Raw genomic sequence first — 22,651 nt, 5'->3', positions numbered from 1 at the left:
AAAAGACTTAAAAATTCGCCCATTTCTTCATTTCTTTTTCGTTTTAAATCATATTGAATAATAATATCATCACATTTTTCGTCTTTTCTCCCACAATTCATGCCCGTTCGATACCCTACAATGTGTCTTATCATGTAAACAAACGTGACGTTTCAAATACAATTCCATAGACAATCTTAGACAAGAAAATAATGAAATACTCATCAACAGCGTAAAAACCAAAAACCCAAATATTGCTCAATAATCGTTCCAGTCGTACTGAACTCTAAAATAAACATTCGGCGGAATATCATTTCCAATAAAATACGTGTTCATTAGCATGGAACTTATCGAGAGGGCCGGGTCGAGCTTCGTTACGAAATGGAAAAAATACATTCATCTCCGCTTACGTAAACTTTTAATTGATAAGAGGAATTTACTCCCGTATTCTCTGACAATTGTACCTGCTTGACCCATAGATTTTTGCTAGCTGTTTTCTTACCCTACAGTAGCAAAAAGCTTGCAGCTTACCTGATGGTCAATGGTTGCAGTAGCTTAAGAATACTACTATAGATATATACAATTCTTTTTTTGAAGAACCTCGAGAATACCCTGCGGCTGTATACGGCAATTGACAATGGGAGATGTCTTTGATATTGTCGATATACCGCGCAAAATGGTCGTGATTGTGGGTTTAGTTAGGGCAATGAAAAGTATGTTAATGAACTACCTAAGTATTTAGCATAGGTACTATGACATATATTACGAGTATAGTAGCAAACTTGCTTCTTATAAGTACATACTTTAGATAACCCAGTCTATGGTAAAACAACTTTCGGTGATTAGTGTGTGTAAACACAATGTGGTTTGAAATCATTTTACCCGATGACATTTTAATAAACATGTGCAAGAAATAAGTTCTTAGCTATAAAGCGTGTAGAACTTATAATACGTGTAACGTAAAGAAGTATAATGAAAAATTTTCTGATATTGATATATTCCATATATCATTACAACAGTTTGTTTCTGCAATAAAAAGTACAGCTAATAATAATATTGATTAGTTAGTATATTTCAGTATACTTGCCAATTTTTAATATTGTTTTCAACAGTTAAGAGTTATTTGAGTTTTGCATGTTTTAATATGGTATATTTAATCGGATCCCTTTGTTTGACATAATTATTGAAAGTCATAATGTAATGATAGTCATATTATCATTAGTCATAACTCTGAAACCGTTAACTTTTCAGGAATTTCCTTAGATTATCCTATAGATAGGTTAGGTTAGGTTAGGTTTGTTTTATGGCAATCCTGAAAAGTTACGCGTTTCTGAGAAAAACCAAATTATGACTAACGAAAATGCGGACAAACAATACATTATGACTTAAAACTTTATGGGAAACAATAGAGACCCATATTTAATATTTATTGTAATATGGTAGTCTATAGGTGATAATCTTAACTAATTTTTTTTACTAAATTAAACTTTTCTAAAACAATAAAAATTAAAAAATTATATATAAACTTGAACATATAAAAAAAAAACAAAAGTTAGTCACCGGGCGAGATTCGAACCCGTAACACTCGTGTAGCAGTCCGCGTCTTAACCCGCTGGACCAGACGGACAGTGGCCAGCAACACGAAATTAGCGACCATATTCTACGTCGAAAGAAAAACGCATGAAAACTCGAAAACACGCGTTTTCCCAAACATAAGACTAATCTAGATAGATTGTATACCCTCAAAAACCCCCATATACCAAATTTCAGCGAAATCGTCAGAGCCGTTTCCGAGATCACAGAAATATATATACATATATATATATACAAGAATTGCTCGTTCCAAGGTATAAGATGTTAATTTCTGAGCAACATAATTGTTATTATTCATTAGTGGAAACTGTTTGGCTTGTGGATGTGTAATCTGATTTACTATGTGTGTTGTTTTTGCCTGTTTGTTTCCCAAAGGTTTAAATAAATAAATTAACAAAGCTAACGTTACTTAGCTAAATATTACCATGTTGAATATCCCTCAAACGGCGTAGGTCCTAGTGTATATAATACTCATATTTTGCTGACTGCTTGCTTCATTTTAACGATTGTAAAGCAAAGGAAACTTTTTAGAATCCTTACCTTTAGTATTTGCAGTGCATAGGTTCACTTTTAAGTTAGTAGAAAGAAACTGCAAAGTCTCATAACACTGTCGGCCATAAACCGGGTATGCAAATAAACATTAAGTTTTAAACTGCGCCTGACAACAGCTTAAAAGGAAGTTTTCGCATTATTTTTTGGAGGATACGAAATAAAGCTGAACGTTTTTCCATAGCGGTTACAAAAAACTGTTATAACTATTTTTAGTAACGGTAAACAGTTTAAATATGAAGCCTGCGTTGCTGATAACGAACTATGGATTGACGATTTGTTTCTACTTATATGGTTTTTCAATAAAACATTTAAGTGTTTAAAAACGTGTTTCCAAAATGAAAGGTTATTTATAAAATAGTAACATGGATACAAATACTTACGCCTACCATTCTACCTACATATTTACACAGTGCACACAGTACAAAAACTCTCGCAACGCAAAATAAACCGTTTCAGTTGCAGCAACGTCAACGCGATTTGCAAACGGATATTATGTATGTATGTATGTATATACTTTATTGTACATAGAAATAAAAACTCGAAAAACACAGTTACAGAGTAAATTAAATACAACAAAGGCGAACTTATCCCTGTATGGGATCTCTTCCAGTTAACCTTTGAGGAAATGAGTAAAACAGAAGTAACGGTGAATGAATGACAAACACAAACAAAAGTGTACAATCACTGAAATTAATGAAATGCACGTTTTGAATACACATTGATACAAATATACATAGATAGAAAAATAACCATAAAATAATGCATACATATATATATAAATAAAAATAAATAAATATTCAATATATAATATAAATAAATATGAATTCGAACCAGAAAAGTAAAGGAAATTAAAAAGTAGAAGTACTCAATGGAACTAGGAAGTCGTAACCAAAGTATCGGAAAGCCACAATTTTTTAAGCTTCTCCTTGAGTGATGCTACAGATTGGGATTGCCTCACGGACACCGGAATCTCGTTCCATAACTTGACGGCATGGACAGTAAAGGATTTCTTGTATGTGCGCGTCGTATTGGAAGGAATCGTGAGTAAAAGATTGGTGCTTGATCGAAGGCGATGACCACTACCAGCAGCTAAATAACTAAACCTTTCGGAAAGGTAAGGTGGCGAAGCAGGATTAAATAGAACATTGAAAAGCAATGATAGGACATGCACATCTCGTCGACGACGAATCGGAAGCCAGCCAAGCTGAGATCGAAACTGGGATACATGATCAAACTTACGTAGACCGAAAATGTATCCAATAATCACTAAGGTCCAAGAAAGCAGTATCAGCGTAATCTAACAACGGGAGTAAAAGTGAACATGCGAGAGTTATTTTGGTTTGAAGAGGAAGGAAATTTTGAAGACGCCTTAGTGAGTGGATATTATATCTAAAGTTTTCCCTGATTCAAAAGGCCAAAGTTGTTTCACAAATCAAAACGGTTACGTTACGTTTCACGCAAAACTTGAAACGGCTCAGCTATAAACTAAAAGAACCCAGTACGGAGCGTAGCCACGCCGACTCCGACTAAACAGAATAAGGTATCAAATCTTTATAGTATTTTATGCAACAGTTGTATAAGAAGGGTCAAAAAAGGCGAGCGGCGTGAGTTACAATGTGAGCCGGAGCCGAAGGCGTAGGCGAACATTGTAAAGGAATACGCCACGAGAATTTTTTGACCTACTTATACAACGTTGCATACAATATTTTTCCTACGAGTCAACAAAAATAAATCTTAATTTAGGTAAACAAAGCAAAAGTATATAGCCAAGACGCGCGAGCATACCTTGTTACGCGCCCGGCCCGCCCCGGGCCGCGGCCGGCCGGTCGGCGACACCTCCTCGTAACTCATGAGGCCCTGGTACTTGCTACTTGCTAAATTAATTTTTTGGACAGTTTTTTCTCAATTTTGGCCACCGTAGCCTACGGAGACTAACAAGCAACGCTAAGCGGTCTTCGTAGTCTATGGGTGTTGCTATATTACGGGTGTCACATGCGTGTTTCTGACTTATGAAGTAATTATTTTTACTATGCAACCAAATGAATATTTTGTAAGTTGGCAGCAATGCACTTAGTTTAAAACTGTATTCGTTTTGGTTTTGTTAGGTTGGTAGCCATTAATCGCAGTAACATTATAGCTTATAAAAGCACAAGAGCTTTTATGAGGAATAGACAATATAGACTTTTCTTGAAATCTTTTATGTATGTTCTTATATTCGTGTTAATGAATGCATAAATGACAGATAACAGTAGAGGAGTAGGAAAAATAATTTATACGTCGGGTACCTACAATGCCATTAAGAAGAATATTAGCAATAACGAGACTTTTAGGTATTTGAAAGTAGGTCATAATTCACAAGGACAATGTATAAACCAAATTAAGGTTTGGTTTATTTGAAGCATGTAAGTTTTGTCACGTTATGTGTATTATTATTTAAGATAATAAAAATAAACCAACCATTATAGTATTTTTCATATAGATCCCGATCTATATCCTCCACCGTGCCCGTGCGGTGACATTAGTACAGTCATTATATCCAAAAAACCGACCCTACCCGTGTATAATCAGTTCTTAGATTTTTTTTCGTAGGTCCCTCGGAGGGGTCACTGGGAGTGTAAATTCAAAAAGTAGACTGAATCTGGCTGCTGTCTATATTAGAAAAACGGTTGGTCTTGAATAATTCGGCCATTTTTTATTTTACAGTAAAACCGTGAGGACAAAGATTGTAGGAAATTTGATTTTCTACAAGTTAGGTCCTCACAATTTTTCTTCTAGTTCTGTAACGAATGATAACAAAATTACATAAAACTTACATCTAAATTATGTTATTTTGTTACCATGTGCCCGTGCGTCTCGCTCGCGCCAATAGGGACATGTACGGACAAGAATGATCAAAATGCACGCGCAAAATATAATTAAATAATATCATTTAGATATAAAAATGTACGTTCGAATTGGCCTCGAGGTCTCCGGTTCTTTGCGTTATTTCCTTAAATTTTAGCGCTTTTACTGTTTTAATATTAGCTGCTGTTGTAGTATTATAATCTATTTTATTTCCTTAGTTCTGGCCTAAACTAGTTTATAAGTTAAATAATATTTACAAATAATATATAAACGAGTAGTCGTTTGTAACTATCACAAACGAGTAGTCGTGGGCGCCACTATTATTAGTGAAAAGTATCTCTATAAGAACTCCCTACCTGTCATTAAATTTTGACCCCTAGAATTAGATGTCTGATTTTTTCCCACAGCCAGGTGTCTTCCTGGACAGAAGAAAACTAAATAAACTTCACACTAATTGGCCAATTCGAACGGTCACTGAGGATATTGGAATCATACCAGTTAGCTGTCATTCACGCGTTCATTTCGCTCAGACTTGTCAGTACAAGTATTAGCGCGAGTGAGACGCTTGCGCGAGTGACAGCTAACCTTGGAGGAAAAGAAAAAGATGCCCGCAGCATGGGAAATTCGCGTAGGCCCTCTGATATGATTCCAATATCATTCTAATATCGGTTTGCTGTCAGTGCACGTTCGAATTGGCCTGAAGTATAAACATAAATACCTAAATAGACTTAAGTCCTTCAGTAAAGAGGATTTAAGCGCTTCCAGGATAAGCTCTTGCCAAGTTTTTAGTATTAAAGACTAAAATCCTCAAGCTACACATACATCAAGAGAAGATTGAACGTAAACTTTACATAACACTGCGCGAAAATGGGAGTATTGCATTAGGTTAGCGGCGGGCAATTTGTACGTTTCAAAGAGCATTGGGCGGATGGCGTCGCGCAGCTGGTGCCGGCTGCATCTCTAGTTCTAGACAAATAACGTTTTACCCGAAATTTCCATCTCCGTGATATTTTTCACTCCCATAAAACTACATAAAACCAACTATAGTCCAGTACTGCAACTATGCTCCACGCAAAGTATAAATATCAAGGTTCTATTTGGTTATTTCTGAGTTTTTCTTCCATTTGTAAAAATATTTTGCCATAGAGCATATGTATTTAAATTTGAATTTATTTCGGACCATACTTTGAACTATGAATGGATGGTTTTACAGTATGTATGTTACATTATATTTGGCGGGTCTTATCTGACAAGAAAAATCAATTTTACTTTAATTGTTGTGCTGCTCGACATTACTTATGGGCTAATTAGAACTCATAAAGACTTATGGTGGTCCCACTCACATTGGCTGTTATTATTGATACATTTTATAAACTAAACACTATACGGGCTCCGTTGAATCATCTGGTCATGTATCGGATTCGGCTGTTTGCCCCGGAATCTCCGAAACACCCTTCGGTCAGAAGTCGGCGTACTCGATGGACCCCTGCAGCTGTCGCAGCCCACGCACCACAATAGTGTTGAAGTGCACGTAGTGGCGCGATCGAAGCTGGAACACACTCGGCGTGTAGCCAGCCTTCTGGTGTACATACTCTACAACTTCAGCAGCCGTAGCGGTGTAATGCAAGCGCGATACGTATGAACAGCGCCTTACTCGGTGTAGCAATCCGCAAGCCAGAATTAGCCGGTTCAGCGGTACCACACTGAGTCTTAGGAGGCGCCGTGCACGCCTTCTTCTTTCTTGACATTAGAGTGAAGTCCTCCTCATTCATAATGACATAATGATTATATGACATCTATAAAATGTTATATCTTAGGTAACATTATGTGTCAGGGATAAGACAATAAAATACTATCATGTGGTGCATACGAAATGTAGTAAAAGTCGTACGTGCGAAGGAGGTCATATTAAAACGAGTTCAAACTATAACATATTTGAAATTAAATTTGGTATCTACCTCCAGGCTTTTGTACCATCGCATAAAATAAACCTTCATTTTATGAATTAATAAAAAAATTACACTACTCATAAGATACAGCTAGCTGCCACTCAGACGGACGCAAAGACTACAGAGACTTAGTTATTCATTTTCGGGTACGGAACCCCAAAATAGCAGAATTAAGTAGCAACCCAAGACCAAAAACACCTTGAGCCCAATTCTGATTTTAATTTCTTGTTAAAATCACATTCCTTGACCAGTTTTGACAGCTGACAGATCAAATTCATAACAGTTTCAGAACAAAAAATTAAAATCAGAATGACATGTAAAAATTTAAGCAACATTTCGTTATTGTCAGAGACTAGTCAATATTAAAGACTGTAATTCCCGTTTTAAAGTTTGGACTTCATTTGTGAACACACACACATTGAGGACTGATAAATCGGTAATATTTTTTGATGGTGATAAGGTGATATTATACCGAAATGTTTAGATGAGGCGCAATAAAAAGTCTAACATGGTCTACATCTTAATAGATACAATTTCTCATTCAACAAAAAACAAGAATAATTAATTTTAATTTATTTTAATTAATTTTAATTAATTTAAATTAAGATTTTTATGTTTTTTTTTTAATGTTATAGTATAGTCCGCAAACGAGCTGACGAGCCGCTTGATGGGAAGCGGTCATCGTCGCCCATGTACATAAGCAACATCATAGGAGCCACTTAAGGGTTGCCGACCCTTGAGAACCCTAAATACCCGCTTATTGAAGAATCCCACGTCGTACCGCAAATACCTCAGGCGGCAACTCATTCCACATTCTGCACGTTCTAAGAAGAAACGATAAAATTAATTATTCTTGTTGGCTGTGGTATGAGAAATTGTATTTATTAAGATAGACCATGTTAGACTTTTTATTGTGCCTTATCTGAACATTTCGGTATAATATCACCTTATTAGACATCAAAAAATACTACCGTTTTATCTATCATCAATGTGGGTGGGTAACGGTAATCGCTTACCATCAGGCGATACGTCAGCTCGTTTGCCTTCTTTATCATAAAATAAATCGTGATGAACAAATAAAAACATGCCCTTACCAGGATTCGAACTTAGGACCTCCTGTACATAGGCAGGGTCACTACAGGGCCAGGCTAGAAGACCGTTCAAAGGTTAAATTAGTCTTTGTAGTGTACCTGTCTCTAGTATTTGGTTCATTTGTAGCCGACATTATAAATATTGCAAACAGCAGACTTCTCGCATGCGAATTACCATTTATAAAATGCACGCCGAGTACGAAGTTGCATTTCAAGTTAATTTCAATTTGCGTAACGGACGTTTAAAATTAACGGCGAGACAGCTATTCTCTTCATTTTAAAATGTACATGAGCGGTACATCTACTCTTTGTTATACTATTTTGCGCTTGTTATATTTTGTTTTTAGGCGCGAGTATATTTCCTAAAATAAATTTACAGAGATGAAGTGAATAAATGTGAGAAATGTATGTTGAGATGGTTTGGACTTTGGACACGCGGAAAGAATGAGTGAAAGAAGGTTAAAAAAGAGAGCGTGTAAGAGAAGGGAGAAGTAGAAGAGGTAGCTGGAAGGTGTAGAACTCGGTGGACTTTCTCTGATCAAATCAGAGAAGTCCTGAAGAAAAGTCAGGAAAGAGCACCCTAAACCGGTGAGCGTATGAGGAATGTTATGAAAGTGAAGGAAGCGAAAAAGGTTTGTCAGGATCGTAGCAAGTGGAAATCCCTGGTCTCTGCCTACCCCTCCATTTACTCGTAAACTAGACTATATTTGCGAGGACAAACAAGACCTAAAACGGTAAAAGTTGGTTCGATAGAAAAAAATGACGAAATCATATGTTTTTATTTACTTTCAGTACCCCTAGTGTAACTTTGATCGACATCATAACGTGACGAACGCGTTTGCGTTAAGTCTCATTTTGTATAGGATTTTGAGTTTCCAAAACGTCCCGCTTGGCGCGCTCTTTCGAAATCCAATACAAAATGAGACTAAACGCAAACGCGTACGTCACGTTTGGAAATCGAATTTATTTACACTAGGGGTACTGTTGTGTGTGTTTCAATAGTAGCTTAATTTTAGTATAAAATAGCTAGTGATATACTTAATATAGAATACTTTAAGAGTTTTTGAGGTAAAACGTTGAAACCCCAGCGATTGTCAAATCTTCAGTCGCAAGTTTCTCGCGCCATATTTTTTATTCCTTTCTTATTTCCTGTCTCTTAATACACCCTCTTTACAAATATATGACTATGTAGAATAGTTAGACAGTAACAGATACTTATGGAAGCGAACAGTACAGATTTATCTCTTGAAAAATTACTTATTCCAAGATGGCTGATACTTTAGGCGCGTTGTTTAATACGCTACTATTGATGCCGACTGTACACGGGGTGTCATAACGACGAATGGTGTTTGGGAAGTTGTATCTTAGGAAAACTAGATAGTTTACCTTGTCAGATGATTATAATTAAAAAAACAAATATTTCTATACCGCAGTGAGAAATCTTAACAACAAACTTTGCGAATAAATCAAATTATTGTATTAAATATTTTAATTTACGTTTATGAGTAGTGGAAGTACTGCTCGCCCTTAATAGAGTTGGTCAAAAACGCCTAGTCTTTATGAGATTACATATTCTCGAGAAATTACCACCCCATCACCGTGACGGAGTAGCCTAGTCCTCTGACTAGGCTACCTCTGTCCAGGGCATGAGCTGCGTAAGCCGCCGCCACCGGTTCGATTCTAGACTAGGCCACTGAAGCGCTTAATCACTGTTTCTTTAGTACAGTCAGCGTCAAATACTTTGTAGCAGTCAAAGTGGCCAAATAGTTCGGTACACCATACTAAATATATGGTGTACCGAACTATTTGGCCACTTTGGTTGCTACAAAGTATTTGACGCTGACTGTACATAACACCTATTTCGATGTATAAGGATTTCAACAAAACTATATTACTCTTTGTGAATTATTTTTAAGGTCAGGCGGCAGGTAACTTTATAGATAGTTAAGGTTGTATACCAATTACGAAAGCCGCGCTGCGCAGCGTCGCAGCCAAAGGCTAGTAAGTGTGGTCGCAGGCAACGGGAAACAGGCGATGTCACTGTCAATCACCTTGATAAAATGAGTGACGGAGTTGAATATTTCAATCAATACAGCCAATACGGCAACGCCAGCAACTCAATTTATCAAGAAAAGTGGCAGTGACATTGGCCGTTTTCCGTTGCTGCGACCGAGTGCTGTAGACAGCCCATTGGCAGCGTGGACGTCCGGTGAGTCACACGAACTGGCCGCCATAAAGCCGCTCGCATACTATCGAAGTTATGCTCTCATTATAAAACGATACTTAAACTATATTTTATTAGTAAGCCCTATTATTCCATCAAATAATAGTTTGCTAGAGCTTTCGATTAAATTGATGTTCGACAATTATATACACCTACATTCTATTTACGTTTTTTTCTTGTATTTTTTCTGTCTTAAGATTTTTTCTTAGTTCCATTCCCAATCTCTAATTTATTTGACGTTTATATTCAACTTTCAATTATTTATTTATTTAGAATCTAGGGAGATCCATATAGTGTTAGTACAGTACAACAAATTTTAAAATATCCATATAATTTAATTTCTTTTATACATATTTATTTCTTATTACAATGGATTTTTATTCATAATTTATTTTTCTTACTTATAGACTTTAATTTATTTATTATTAATTTTGACATTCCCAGTGGTGTAATGTTCGATCAAAATTGTATTTGCATGCATTTTATAATATTTTATCTGCAAACGTTCTATGTCAAATAGCAGTTTTCGTTGCTAAAAATTCTTACAAGCGTATTATAATTTTAATTATAGGCTATGAATTAGATATGGATCGGATCTAAATCGAATTCATAACCTAAAATTAAAATTACAATGCGCCTGTTATACAGTCAAAGTATTAAATGTCAACACAGACAAAGTGCCAAAAATATGTATACACTACTTTAATGTATCGGCAATAAGGTCGTGTATACATATTTTTGGCACTTTTTCCGTGTCGATATTTATTACCTTGCCTGTACACATAAAATTGAGTGAGTAGAAGTTTTGTATGTAAGACTTCTACTCCCTCTAATTTTATTGTATTGCAATATAAAGGAAAGAAAACTAGATACATATATGTTGCGTACGTGAATGTTCATCAAAAATTGTCATTTCAGAATGTCTTTTTAAAAATGTTAGCGGAATTTGGATTGTATGGCGGCGACTAGTTTCGTTTGACCCTTAACGCCACAAGCAGTATACCTACTGAAATGTGATTTACTTACTTATTATTCAACGTAGATAAAGAAACTAATGAAACAATTTTCAAAAAAATTATCACTTTTTATTCTTGCCTCGGAAGACAATTCCCAAAAAGTATGATATGAAAAAAAAGAGACGTTTAGTGACGCAGTTGCGGACAAAATTTTATTTTTTTATAGTTTTAAAACGAGATAAAATCGCTTTTTAGCGATAAGACCGCCTGTTGTTTACCTCTTCTTTATGTGTTGTATTATTTGTACTGTTTCTGTATTGAGGTGTGCAATAAAGTGTATTTGTATTTGTATAAATTGAATTCTAAAGCGTAAAAATCTCAACGATATCCAGTCTAAGTAGGTCGGACGCAAATCGACGACAAAGGCCCCGCCGTCACAGCGCTGACTTTATTGATAAATATTTTTAACCCTTTTCCTCATTTTGTCTGATTAATGGTTCGGAAGGATCATGCCCTAAATCAGCGCGAACTTTCCTTGCACAGGCGTCTTAAAGAAAAATGACTGTTATGGTGTTTCCATTTCAAACATCCGTAGTCCTTTTTTCGTTTGAGCGACGATACAAGGGTGCCTATACATTAAAGTCTGTACCAAACTTTAACGTAGATTACACTGCGGGTCCGCGCTTGAGAAATATCTGAGTATAGTTTAAATAGATCGAATCGATGGCTACTCATGTCGTATGCGCAAAATTGTTCGCCGTGATCAGACATAGAAGTTTTTGTGGCAAAATAAAGTGTTTGACAAAATGAAATATCGACATGTCTGTTAACGATGTTACCTTAAGATGTAACCTATATACCTATATTTTATGAAGTGCAGTAGCTACCGCAAAATACACAACACGTTTAATATCTTCTTTAATATACTACTAGCACTGTATACTACGGTTTATGTTTTTATTTTTAAGTACAAAATAAATGTAATAAAGAAATTATGTAAAGATTTGTAATTAACTTTCATTCTTAAAATTTCTCGGTCATTAACAGCGAGTAGAATTTACATCACAAAGAAAATAAAAGAATGAGTATGAGTATGAATATGAGTTGAATTTTAATGCTAATGTCGACTCCATAGCTCGCTATTAGTCTTACCATGCGATAAAAACTCCGATGCCTAGTAATTGATTTAGAAAACAAAAACCAACCCTTTCGAACATATTGCCTAGGACCAGGGCAATAAAAACTACTACTAAAAAAATCATGAAAAGACTGCTAAGCAGTTGTCTTATCCTCTTGGGGTTTAATGTCCTAATACTAGTACAAATTACTTACAATGACATTTGAATCTTAGTAAAATTGAACAGAGTTGCTTTTCTTTTGCTTCGTTCGATTTAAAAACAAACAGAATTAGTAGGTATTTGATTGCCAATTTTTTTTATATGGTGGGCCGCTAGAGTTGAAGTAATTCTTATATTGACAAATAAACTCAAGCGCCAGCATTCAAATGAAGTTGATTTATATATTTGGCTGTAATTTAATAGATAGACTGAAGTTCTAAAGTAGGAAATAGTAGTTTATGTGACTGCTACATAATAAAAGGCATTAAAATACGAGTGTGGGTTTATGAAACGAATGAAATGTGATTCCTAAAAAGATTACGAGTATTTTAAAGCCTATCGCGAGTATTTAAATACACTGCTTTATCTACATAAATATCCTAAGCTTCAATAAAACAATGTAATTTTATACTTACTAACTAATTAAAATGGCAGTAATGCAAACTTTTTCGCGCATGTCACGCATCCGTTGTTTTTTTTTTATTCAGAGACAAACTAGAGCCGGAGCCGACTGCCATATCGTATGCGAAATTTGCAAAAATTGTTTGCAGCTGACACTTCATTTCGAATAAAACGTCATCTCGACTGATATTAGAATAGAGGCCAAATGAAATTGTTTTTTTTCGCAGAGAAGTTCTAAATTTAAAATTTAAAAAATAAAGTTAAAATTACGATGTACCTACAGATACAGGTTTGTTACTATAGGCCGTTAGTTTATCGTTTCTGAATATATCATAGGGCGGTTATGTTATGATATAGATGTAGATAAAATGATTTACGATTATTGTATTATGTACGGAAACACAACTTATTTTTTTTTTTTGCATTTTCTTGTCTTCATTTTAGATACTTTTTGGCATCGTAATTTAATTCCCAACCATTTATAGGATTTTTTTTTCTGTTAGGTTCAGTAATTTTTAGAAAACTAATCCTTCAAATATCAAAATAGTATAATTTAACATGTTTTTTATTCGTTTGCTTTGTCTGACTGTATTTTGTATAAATAATTGATTCGTTTTTACCTCACCAGCCTAAATATAAAGTTTCCTTTTTGTTAAAAAGGATAATCCCGTACCTACGCGTAATCTATCATTATTAATTATGAATTTATTAATATTTTACGACATGAAGTAAAGTAAATAGGGGCGGGTGTTGGAAAAAAAGGATAAGACTTATCCAGTCTCAAACGGCCCGATTCGAAGAATGAGATACGATAACGATTAGCTCTGGTTTAGATAAGTTCTCATTAAGATATCGTTTGTATGTCGTATAATTGACAGAAGCAGCTCGATTCGGGCAACCAATGACACTTTGACGTTAGAAATATAGTAGATACTTACGAACGTAAATTTTGACATGTCGTTTAGTTATCCATCTTTTCAAGGTCTTTCCAAGATCTTAAACGTGTCTTAATAATTCTTCGAATCGGGCCGATAGTAATCTTTATTTCGCTAAATATGCGATACGTACCTGCAATATTAAGTGTAACTGCTTTCAAATAAAAAAACTGCATCCAAATAGATCTACCCGTTTAAGAACTACGGTGGCACACAGAGACACATAGTCTAAATGTCTTTAGACTGACAAACACTCCTTTTTTCCGTCGAGTGTAAAACTTTCAATATACTTACTGGAATAAGTTTTTTAACCCTTAACTTGGAAAATAAAATAAAAATCGTATGTTCAAGCCTCTAAGCCAAGACTCTACAAACAGCTACAAAAAGACAGTGTAAAATTTTGTATCTTGTAAGATACATTGCCAAGAAAAGGGTTCCTAATTCTAATTAGTTGCCTAAAAAGCAGGAAGTTAATTTTAGGTCGTCTACCATTAGCAAACCTTAGTTTTAAATATCTAAGTCTACTAGTGTCACATTTTTCAAATTGTAATTTACGTACTGTTTTATTGATAAATACATAGTTTATTGAAACCATAGAAATAGGATCAAAGCGACTGACATGTCTCTGATTGAAACAACATAACTTTAACAACCCTAATGCCATCTACCGGAAACAATACAAACTTTCCCCAAATCCTGAAACCACGGCATTCGTCAACTAACAGTTACCGAAGACAAAGAAATCGAGAGCGCCATCTAACGCAAGCGTGGGTAAACTTTTACATCTACTTTCCATTAATTTCAGAACGCAGCCGCCCTAAGGGTGAGGCAATGTTCGGAAATTATGAATAGATGGCGCCTCCAATACAACGAGGTTAAACGCACAAAGCTCAATGCAGATGTCACTGTAGAGAGACGGTTCCAAGTAAATATTCCAACAATTTGTGAATTTAAATGTCAGATTTTGAAATGTCTAGAACTATTGAGATTTTGTTATTGAGGTTAAGGTTAAGGACCCCTTTATATGGCTTAATCTATCTATTGTGTCAGGTCTAACACCACCCTTTAACCTAATATTTTCTATTTATTATGCCGATTTTTAGGGCTACAGCGGTAGTACTTAATGAGGCTTAAATTGCGGTATTTTTTTGTCTGATCTGTTAAAGATCCAAATAATAAAAAAAACCTTAATACGCTTATTTCTATTTTAATTGATGATCAAAATATATTGTATCGATTAGTGGCCCCATTTCACGGTACATTGTCTGCTTGCTGCATGCTAGCTAACTATGTGACCTATGTGACTATTACAAAAATAATTATAGGAAAGCCTCAATTTTCCGTCACGCTGTTTTATTCCAGAAAGCTTTTCCACATTCGGAATACTTTATTTATAGGCAGAGATCTCTCATAGCGATAAGCCGTAAGCGATTGCCCGTTTAGACTTATGACGTCATCATTATTTATTGGGTTCTATTCTACCCACACCAATGTCATACATGCCACTATTACAAGTCCTAAACGCCCTGGACATTATTCACAGTGTATCACGAGGGATCCGAAGAATTTCTGAGGCCAAAAGAAGGAAAAAATGTTATATGAGTTTAGATAAAATTCGCCAAAAAAATTTTTTTTAATTTTTTTAATTTTATTCTATTTCCGCAAAAAATTGACACTGAAACCGGTCGAACCGAAAATAAGACTTCAGGGAGTAGTGAGACTATCCTATGTGTCATCATCATCATCATCTTCCTGGCGTTGCCCCAGTATTTTGCCACGACTCATGGGAGCCTGGAGTCTGCTTGGTAACTAATCCCAAGAATTGGCGTAGGCACTAATTTTTGCAAAAGCTACTGTCATGTCTCAAGCGACCTCCAGATTTCAAGTCGTACGCTCTTACTGCTAGGCCACCAGCGCTTCTTATCCTATGTCTGAAGAACATCTAAAATAACAGATTTAAGCACTCGACAATCAAAGTACTCACATTTGCTGGTTTTAATCGACTTCTATATTTTAAAAAGGAAAAGCTTCTCAATTCGGTTGTACTTACGTTTTTTTGGTTACCTCAGAAGTCCATCATTGCTAAACCGATATTTTTTTATTGTACAGATCCATACTGCCATTCTGATGCTTGGATCCACGAAAAATCGAGAGAAATTCTAAATCTTATATCTACGCATCTAGAGATTTTTGTATTTTCAATATTAAAACTAAGATTTTCATTCAAAAAGTGCCATTTGATGAGGTGGTAATGTTGATGAAGACCAGAAATTTTAATTATTGCTGAGAAGCACTATGGTAATTTAATTGAATGGCTTTCTATCGGTTTTGTGCCGTTTTTTCCTCTCAAAAATTATTTACATAAATAAATGTTATATGTATTAATCTAGTAGCCTAATCGCAAGGCTACCGTACCCTTATTTACCTACCCTTATGTACCATTATTAACTAGTTTAATCTACAGATGTTAGATGAATGATTACAATCGGCCTTCATTTAATGGGTGAAGGGTGCCGGAGTTTGCGAGTCAAGTTTAGTAGGCCAACATGGAGGCCAAATCGAATGTACATTTGACATCAAAATGATATTTAGCTATCACTCGCACGTGCATTTCACTTGTCCCGGTCCGGTTCGTATATGTATTGGCGCAAGCGAGACGCATGAGGGAATGATAACAAAATAGTATTTTATACAATCGTGATATAATAGAGAGCTTTTCAGTCGAGTACCGTGTTTAGGCAACGAAACTTGCTGAGTTGCCTAAGTAAGGTAAGAAATTGAAAAGCTTGAGTATATGACTATTACATATACCATAATTTTCCTACGGCTCATCTAAAATACTATTTTTTTTTTACTATATAACCTAAATAATTAATGAAAATTGGTTTTAGTATCTCAGTCGACAAAATGTTGTACAAAATACATAAATGCGCGACTATTTAGTCACGCCCCGCGCCCGTTTATTATTTTCTATAAAAGCGCGGCAGCACGTGTTTGGTATTTTTTTTATAGTTTACTACAGCGTATCGTAACGAATATTATAGTTGAGTTTCGAGCCCATACATGAAAAGTACGCAATGATAGTTTGGTATACTAAATCTTAATTCAACTATTACAGTCGACGAGTAGAAAAAACATCATTTTGATGTCGAAATGTAAGTTTGAATTGGCCTCATATGTTCACGGCAGCGGCCATTTAATATGCCACGTGTAGCGTCGTTTTAATGAGATTTCGTGTATGACTACACTTCAATGAGAAATGCGAAATGAGGATGATTTATTTTGTAAATATATAGAAAAAAGAAGTATTTTACCTAAATATTATATTTACAGCCGAAAAGAAAGCCTCTTTTGGGTGTTATGAAGTAAGATTTCTTTTTGTGTCAAACTTCGCCTCTCATGCTTTTGATCTTAAAAGCATAAGAGCCGAATTTCATATACATATAGTTCGTGTCATTCACGATGACGCGCAGATTTTTCAAATCTAACCTTTAATAACATAAAAATACGAGTCAAGACACACGTTTTCGTGAATGACACTATCTATAACAAAGCATTTATCTCATAGGTGCATTGATTAGACATTGTTGCTTTCAGAGTTTAACCTTAGGACATTCTTCTTCTTCTTCTTTTCATCCTGTTACCCCCTGCTGGGGTGTAGGGCTCGAACCATTTTCTTCCACTGACTCCGGTCCTGGGCACTAAACCTAAACCTACCTTACCTACCTTAGGACATTAAAGGGTCTTATTTATGTCTGAACATTTTTTTTTTAAATATTTAATAACACTGTCACGACAGACTGTTATTTTACTTTTCACATTTTCTTCTTAGAGAAAAAGCTGCAGCGTTTGAAAGCAAGGTTGACAGCGTAGGCACTCTAAGATGTTCAACGTCCGCATGTGAAATTGTAATAACTCTACGTTTGGGGTTTATTTGTTTTTATGATTCCTGTTAGTTTTTAGAATTTAGGTATAAATATAAACTCAAAAAAAACAATAATACTCACTCGTTCTCCCTCTCTCTCTGAAAAAAAATGTTTAAATATAGACCAAATGTTTTTGCTAGGTTACAAGTCGAGAAACAGTTTTGTGTGTAGGTAAGTGAAAATGTATCAAAATGCTACATTTTAGTACATTTACAGTACTCCATTTACAGTACTCCTAAGTACATTTACATGTTGATATATTGGACATTACTGTCACATTAATAGATAGTACCTGGGCGACCGAGCTTTGCTCGGTTATAACTATTTATTGTAATATAGTGGTGTATAGGTGATAATCTTAACTACATTTTTTTACTTAATTAAACTTGTCTAAAACAATAAAAATTAAAAAATTATATGTTCGAACCCGTAACACTTGTTTAGCAGTCCGCGTCTTAACCCGCTGGACCAGACGGACAGTGGCCGGCAGTCTCATTTTGTATGGGATTTTGAGTTTCCAAAACGTCCCGCTTGGCGCGCTGTTTCTAAATCCCATACAAAATGAAACTTAACGCAAACACGTACGTTACGTTAGGTACGCTATCGAAAAAAATTACACTAGGGGTTCTGGTCACAAAATTTCATGAGAATCGGTTAAGAATTGCGACCTGTAGATGAGAACATCCGGACATACGAAAGTAGATTGCCCATGTCAAATGGGAGACCTTCGTTAACACTTCGGTCAACAAAACGGAGATGTTCCCTAAGGCTTTGGTCAACTATTTATACATACGTTACTTAATACTTAATAATATTACTACGTACATTAATTTATCCCAGCAAAATAAACTGCACCTCATGAAACTTGAATGCCTACACGGCTTTAGCTGATTTTCAGAGTTACAACCTTCTAGCGCGCATCGCAACCTTGTACGGAGGGCGTAAGAGCGCGACACTAGCGCTCCTCTGGCAGTTTCCCTTCGGGCCTTCGCCACGCCACGCGTATATACAACCTCCTTAAAAACAAACAAAACAACGCACAGTGATGGGACCCAAAACAAGTGAAGTTAACGTTTAGTTGTGAAAATTGTAAAATATCGGTAAGTGTTAGCTTTATCGACTGCTGTGCCTTTGATGTTGTTTATCGTTGGCCGATATTTAAATGTGACCTGTGAAGATATCGAGCTGTTTTGCGGATTAATTGATTCCGTGTATCTGAATTCTTTACGTTTTTCATTAGTATCCGTCAACATCAGTGGATAGCCAGCATTAATAGCTAAAAGTGGCTAAATAACCCAAAAATATCTGTACACGTGCTTATTTATTTTCTTAACAGTCTGGTTATTATACCTATAATATTAACAGTTACATGCTTTTATTATCATAGAAATAAGGATATTTTCCGATATATTTCCGTCACTATCTATTTGATACTGACTGTACCTAGTTACATATCAACATGCAAACAGAAAGGATAATTCTTTTTTTTTTCATTATGAAATCGAAGTGTTTAAGACAATAGTATTTTACAAAAAAGGACATTTAAATAGTTTTATATTCAAATCAACATTCATAAAAATATACCTATTGCAATGCTAAACACAATGCCAAAAGTTTTATTTATTAATATTTTTCATAAGTATTTAATGCGGATGCTGCGATACCAGACTGATAAGGAAATAAATTAACAACAGCCGAGCATTCTGTATTAATTTAGTTATTAAACTTAGGTAAACAACGATTGCTTAAGTATGATTGTTAGCACAAACTTTACCATTTGGTTTATGTATCCTAATAGCCTGAAAAGACGCAGTTTTTGTTGCGAGGAATAACAAGAAAAAAAATATTGCAGTTAAAAGAAAAATAATGTACATCATACACATTATAAATAACAATAATAATAAATAAATAATAAAATAAAATGGACAATATTTTAAAACAACACTTAACCTGACCCATCGACAGTCAAAGTTGTTTAAAACCAAAAACAACAAAATTTCTGTAAAACCAAAATCTTCCAGCTATGATCCAAAATTAATTCGAATCTTCGTTCCGATGAGACCTTTTTACGAATGACGCAGGTCATGGTCATAAATGCGAGAAAAGACTTACACTAAACCAAAAATAACATTGGTTTTGATACCTAACCTTTTAACCGCTTAGAAATGTTCATCAAGGGTGCTCGTGCTGCCGCTGGTATTCAGACTGCGGTGAAATGAGCGTGTCTTATATATCATTGTACAGCGGTTATAAGGTTATTTACGTATTGAACTTACGGACTACAGTTATGGACAATATTAGGTTTCGTAGAATGTAATCAAACGAGCTAATAGAAACATTTAGATTCTAGTACTGTTAGTCTAGTTCTAATTGTAAGGGATCTCAACTAAGATAGGTATAGGATTACAAAGCACTATTGCTAGTCTTTGTGTCCCTTATCTTGGCCACAATATAGACTCCGGGTAAGAAATTAGTACTTGCCAGTCTAGATCTATCATGTAGTATTTATCGTCAAATGTAGTGTTAAATACTACGTCGAGGCCAATTTAAGACGACTTATTTTAAAGAGACAAAATCCGCTTATAGTTTTGCCAAGTCGATTTAAGAAACTTAAATTTAATTTGAATTACCTAAACAATGTCGTAACGAAGAAAGTATATATAGGCTTCGAGCCTCGTTAACTGTTAGGTATACTTTAACTCCTTCAATAAAATAAGATTCTTCCTTACGCACTGGCATACTTATATGTTATAATAAGGCTATATCGGGCATACTTGAGACCACCAGTGACGTCAAAGACTAGAAGAGGGTGGAGCAACCCATAACACAACATTGTGTACATATAGCTACTCGGTAACTCTCAAAATAGCGCCTCTGACTTCGTAAAGCGAAGCTGAGCTTAAAAAGTAATATCAATACTGAGAGACCACTACCTATACTATTTCTACTTATTTGGCCCCGAGAAAACGCAAATAATTCTGCTTCTTACATAATGTATAGTGCCGTGCATCGTCAGTAAGCTGTCGAAACGTTCGATTCTTCAACTACGTAAATACATACGGCTTATAGAAACCATAATAATAGTTTTCATGATATAGTCGATCTACATATTCCGTCGAAATGAAGACGTAAAATACAATTACTAAAGATTAAGTGCCGTATGATACAGGGTTACTCTGAATACTTCCACCCTTATGGCTCAGTTCACTTTTGCCTTTCTGGCGTTTACATTTGAAGTGTCAAATATGCCGTGCTTGTGGTTGCTTACGTCAAACCGACCCCGTTGTTTGTTCACTTAATTTATTTTGCGAACGCAAGTTTGAATTTTCGTCCGACAGCCAAAAGGTATGAACGTTTGTGTCTAGTTCTTTAACACGTTATGTTTGATCCGGCTCAGATGAGCACACGGGCCAACTTGCTTATTGTGTTGTTATGAACTATATAAATGACAAACCGAAATAAAGTCATATACGAACAAAAAGTGCCCAAGGCCTCCAGTGCCCAGGGCTGGAATCGAACCAGCATCCTTTGCTATCGCGTCATCAGGTGCCTAGGTATATACAATTTTTTGGGGGCTTATGGCCCCCCTGTGTTTGTTTTCTTTTTATATGACATTTATTTCTGTTTTTAATTTATATAGTAGTGTCTACTTGGAAAAACACAAATTTAAATAGTTCCAAGAAATTACTTGGTTTCTAATAGTTGTTAAGTAAATTTTAAATACAAACTATCAATAATAAGCGAATTTTTTTTCTTTCTCCTTCAGCAATTATACATGCACCCACTGGCGGACATGGACCACCACCACTCCTCTCCAATATTCTTCAAAGCAGCCCAAATTTACTGCTTCTCTCCTCCAGAGTGTGCCTGCGATCTTTTTATGTCCCCCCCATCTGGTTGGAGGTCTGTGATCAGGTTTTTTAGAACGCGGCATCAACGCTAGGACACGCTTGCTCCATCTCATTTCAATAATGTTTGAATATTTGGTCACAATAAATGTACCTCATCAGTTAAATTGAGAGTAAGTACTGTTGGACATTTCGCGGGAGGTTGCTGTTAATATTTCAGTGTGACCTTGCTTATCTGCGTGATCAAATAACACTATCAGTTGGCAAATACCTAACTATTTGATTTTGTTTCGGTTATCTCGACCAAAATAACGCAGTCATTGATAAACAGTCTAATAAAGAAAATATATTTAATTATATATTTTGTATATGGGTATTTACTTTTAGTAGTAGTAGGAGTAAAACTCTTTATTGTACAAAAATGAAAACAAAACAGGTAATGTAACACTCATCATTAGTACAAAGGCGAACTTATCCCTTTAAGAGCTCTCTTCCAGTTAACCTTTGAGCAATTGAGGGAGAATTGGAGACTTTTATTTGTTCAACGCAGCTTACTGAAAATTAATTCCTCAAAAAGATATTCCGCCACGCCTTTTACCAGCGTATGATCCACCAAACCTTGCTGGTAGTGCCATTGTCTCCTGGGTTTGCGCGATTATTGCGGATTACACGCACGTAGAACCAAAATGAAACTTAAAGGAAATATAATCGATTCAAAGAAATCTAATTTGATTGGCCTAAAATGTCACTATTCATATGTTATAAACTTCCGTTTCGCTTCGTTCTAAAAGGTACAAACACTTTGCCACTAAGCTTTATTAGGTTGGTAACACGAACCCTCCATTCCCTGGCGAGGGACGCTCTAGCGCAGCTAATTTTGGACCCTCTGCATAATTCAGGTGCGAGGGCAGATGGAACGTCAAACGGGCTTACGTAGTAAATATACAGGCAGACTTACGTTGACATTTGAGATTTTACAAAGGCGAAAACAGGCCAAGTGCGTGTCAAACCTATG

General features: G+C 35.5%; 1 protein-coding gene across 1 annotated transcript in view; it reads left to right on the top strand.

The window, feature by feature from the left end:
- The first annotated feature begins 18,748 nt into the window (after nt 1-18,748).
- Nucleotides 18,749-22,651, top strand: part of LOC133515336 (synaptotagmin 1) — a 53,897-nt gene continuing 49,994 nt past the window's right edge. Inside the window, exon 1 of the mRNA XM_061847805.1 lies at nt 18,749-18,888. The gene's annotated coding sequence lies outside the window, so the exon portion shown is untranslated. The remainder of the gene's footprint in view (nt 18,889-22,651) is intronic.

Source organism: Cydia pomonella, chromosome 2 (assembly GCF_033807575.1).
Source record: "Cydia pomonella isolate Wapato2018A chromosome 2, ilCydPomo1, whole genome shotgun sequence".
NCBI classification, from domain to species: domain Eukaryota; kingdom Metazoa; phylum Arthropoda; class Insecta; order Lepidoptera; family Tortricidae; genus Cydia; species Cydia pomonella.
Note: the sequence above shows the minus strand (reverse complement) of the source record. Positions and strands in the feature narration are given on the sequence as shown.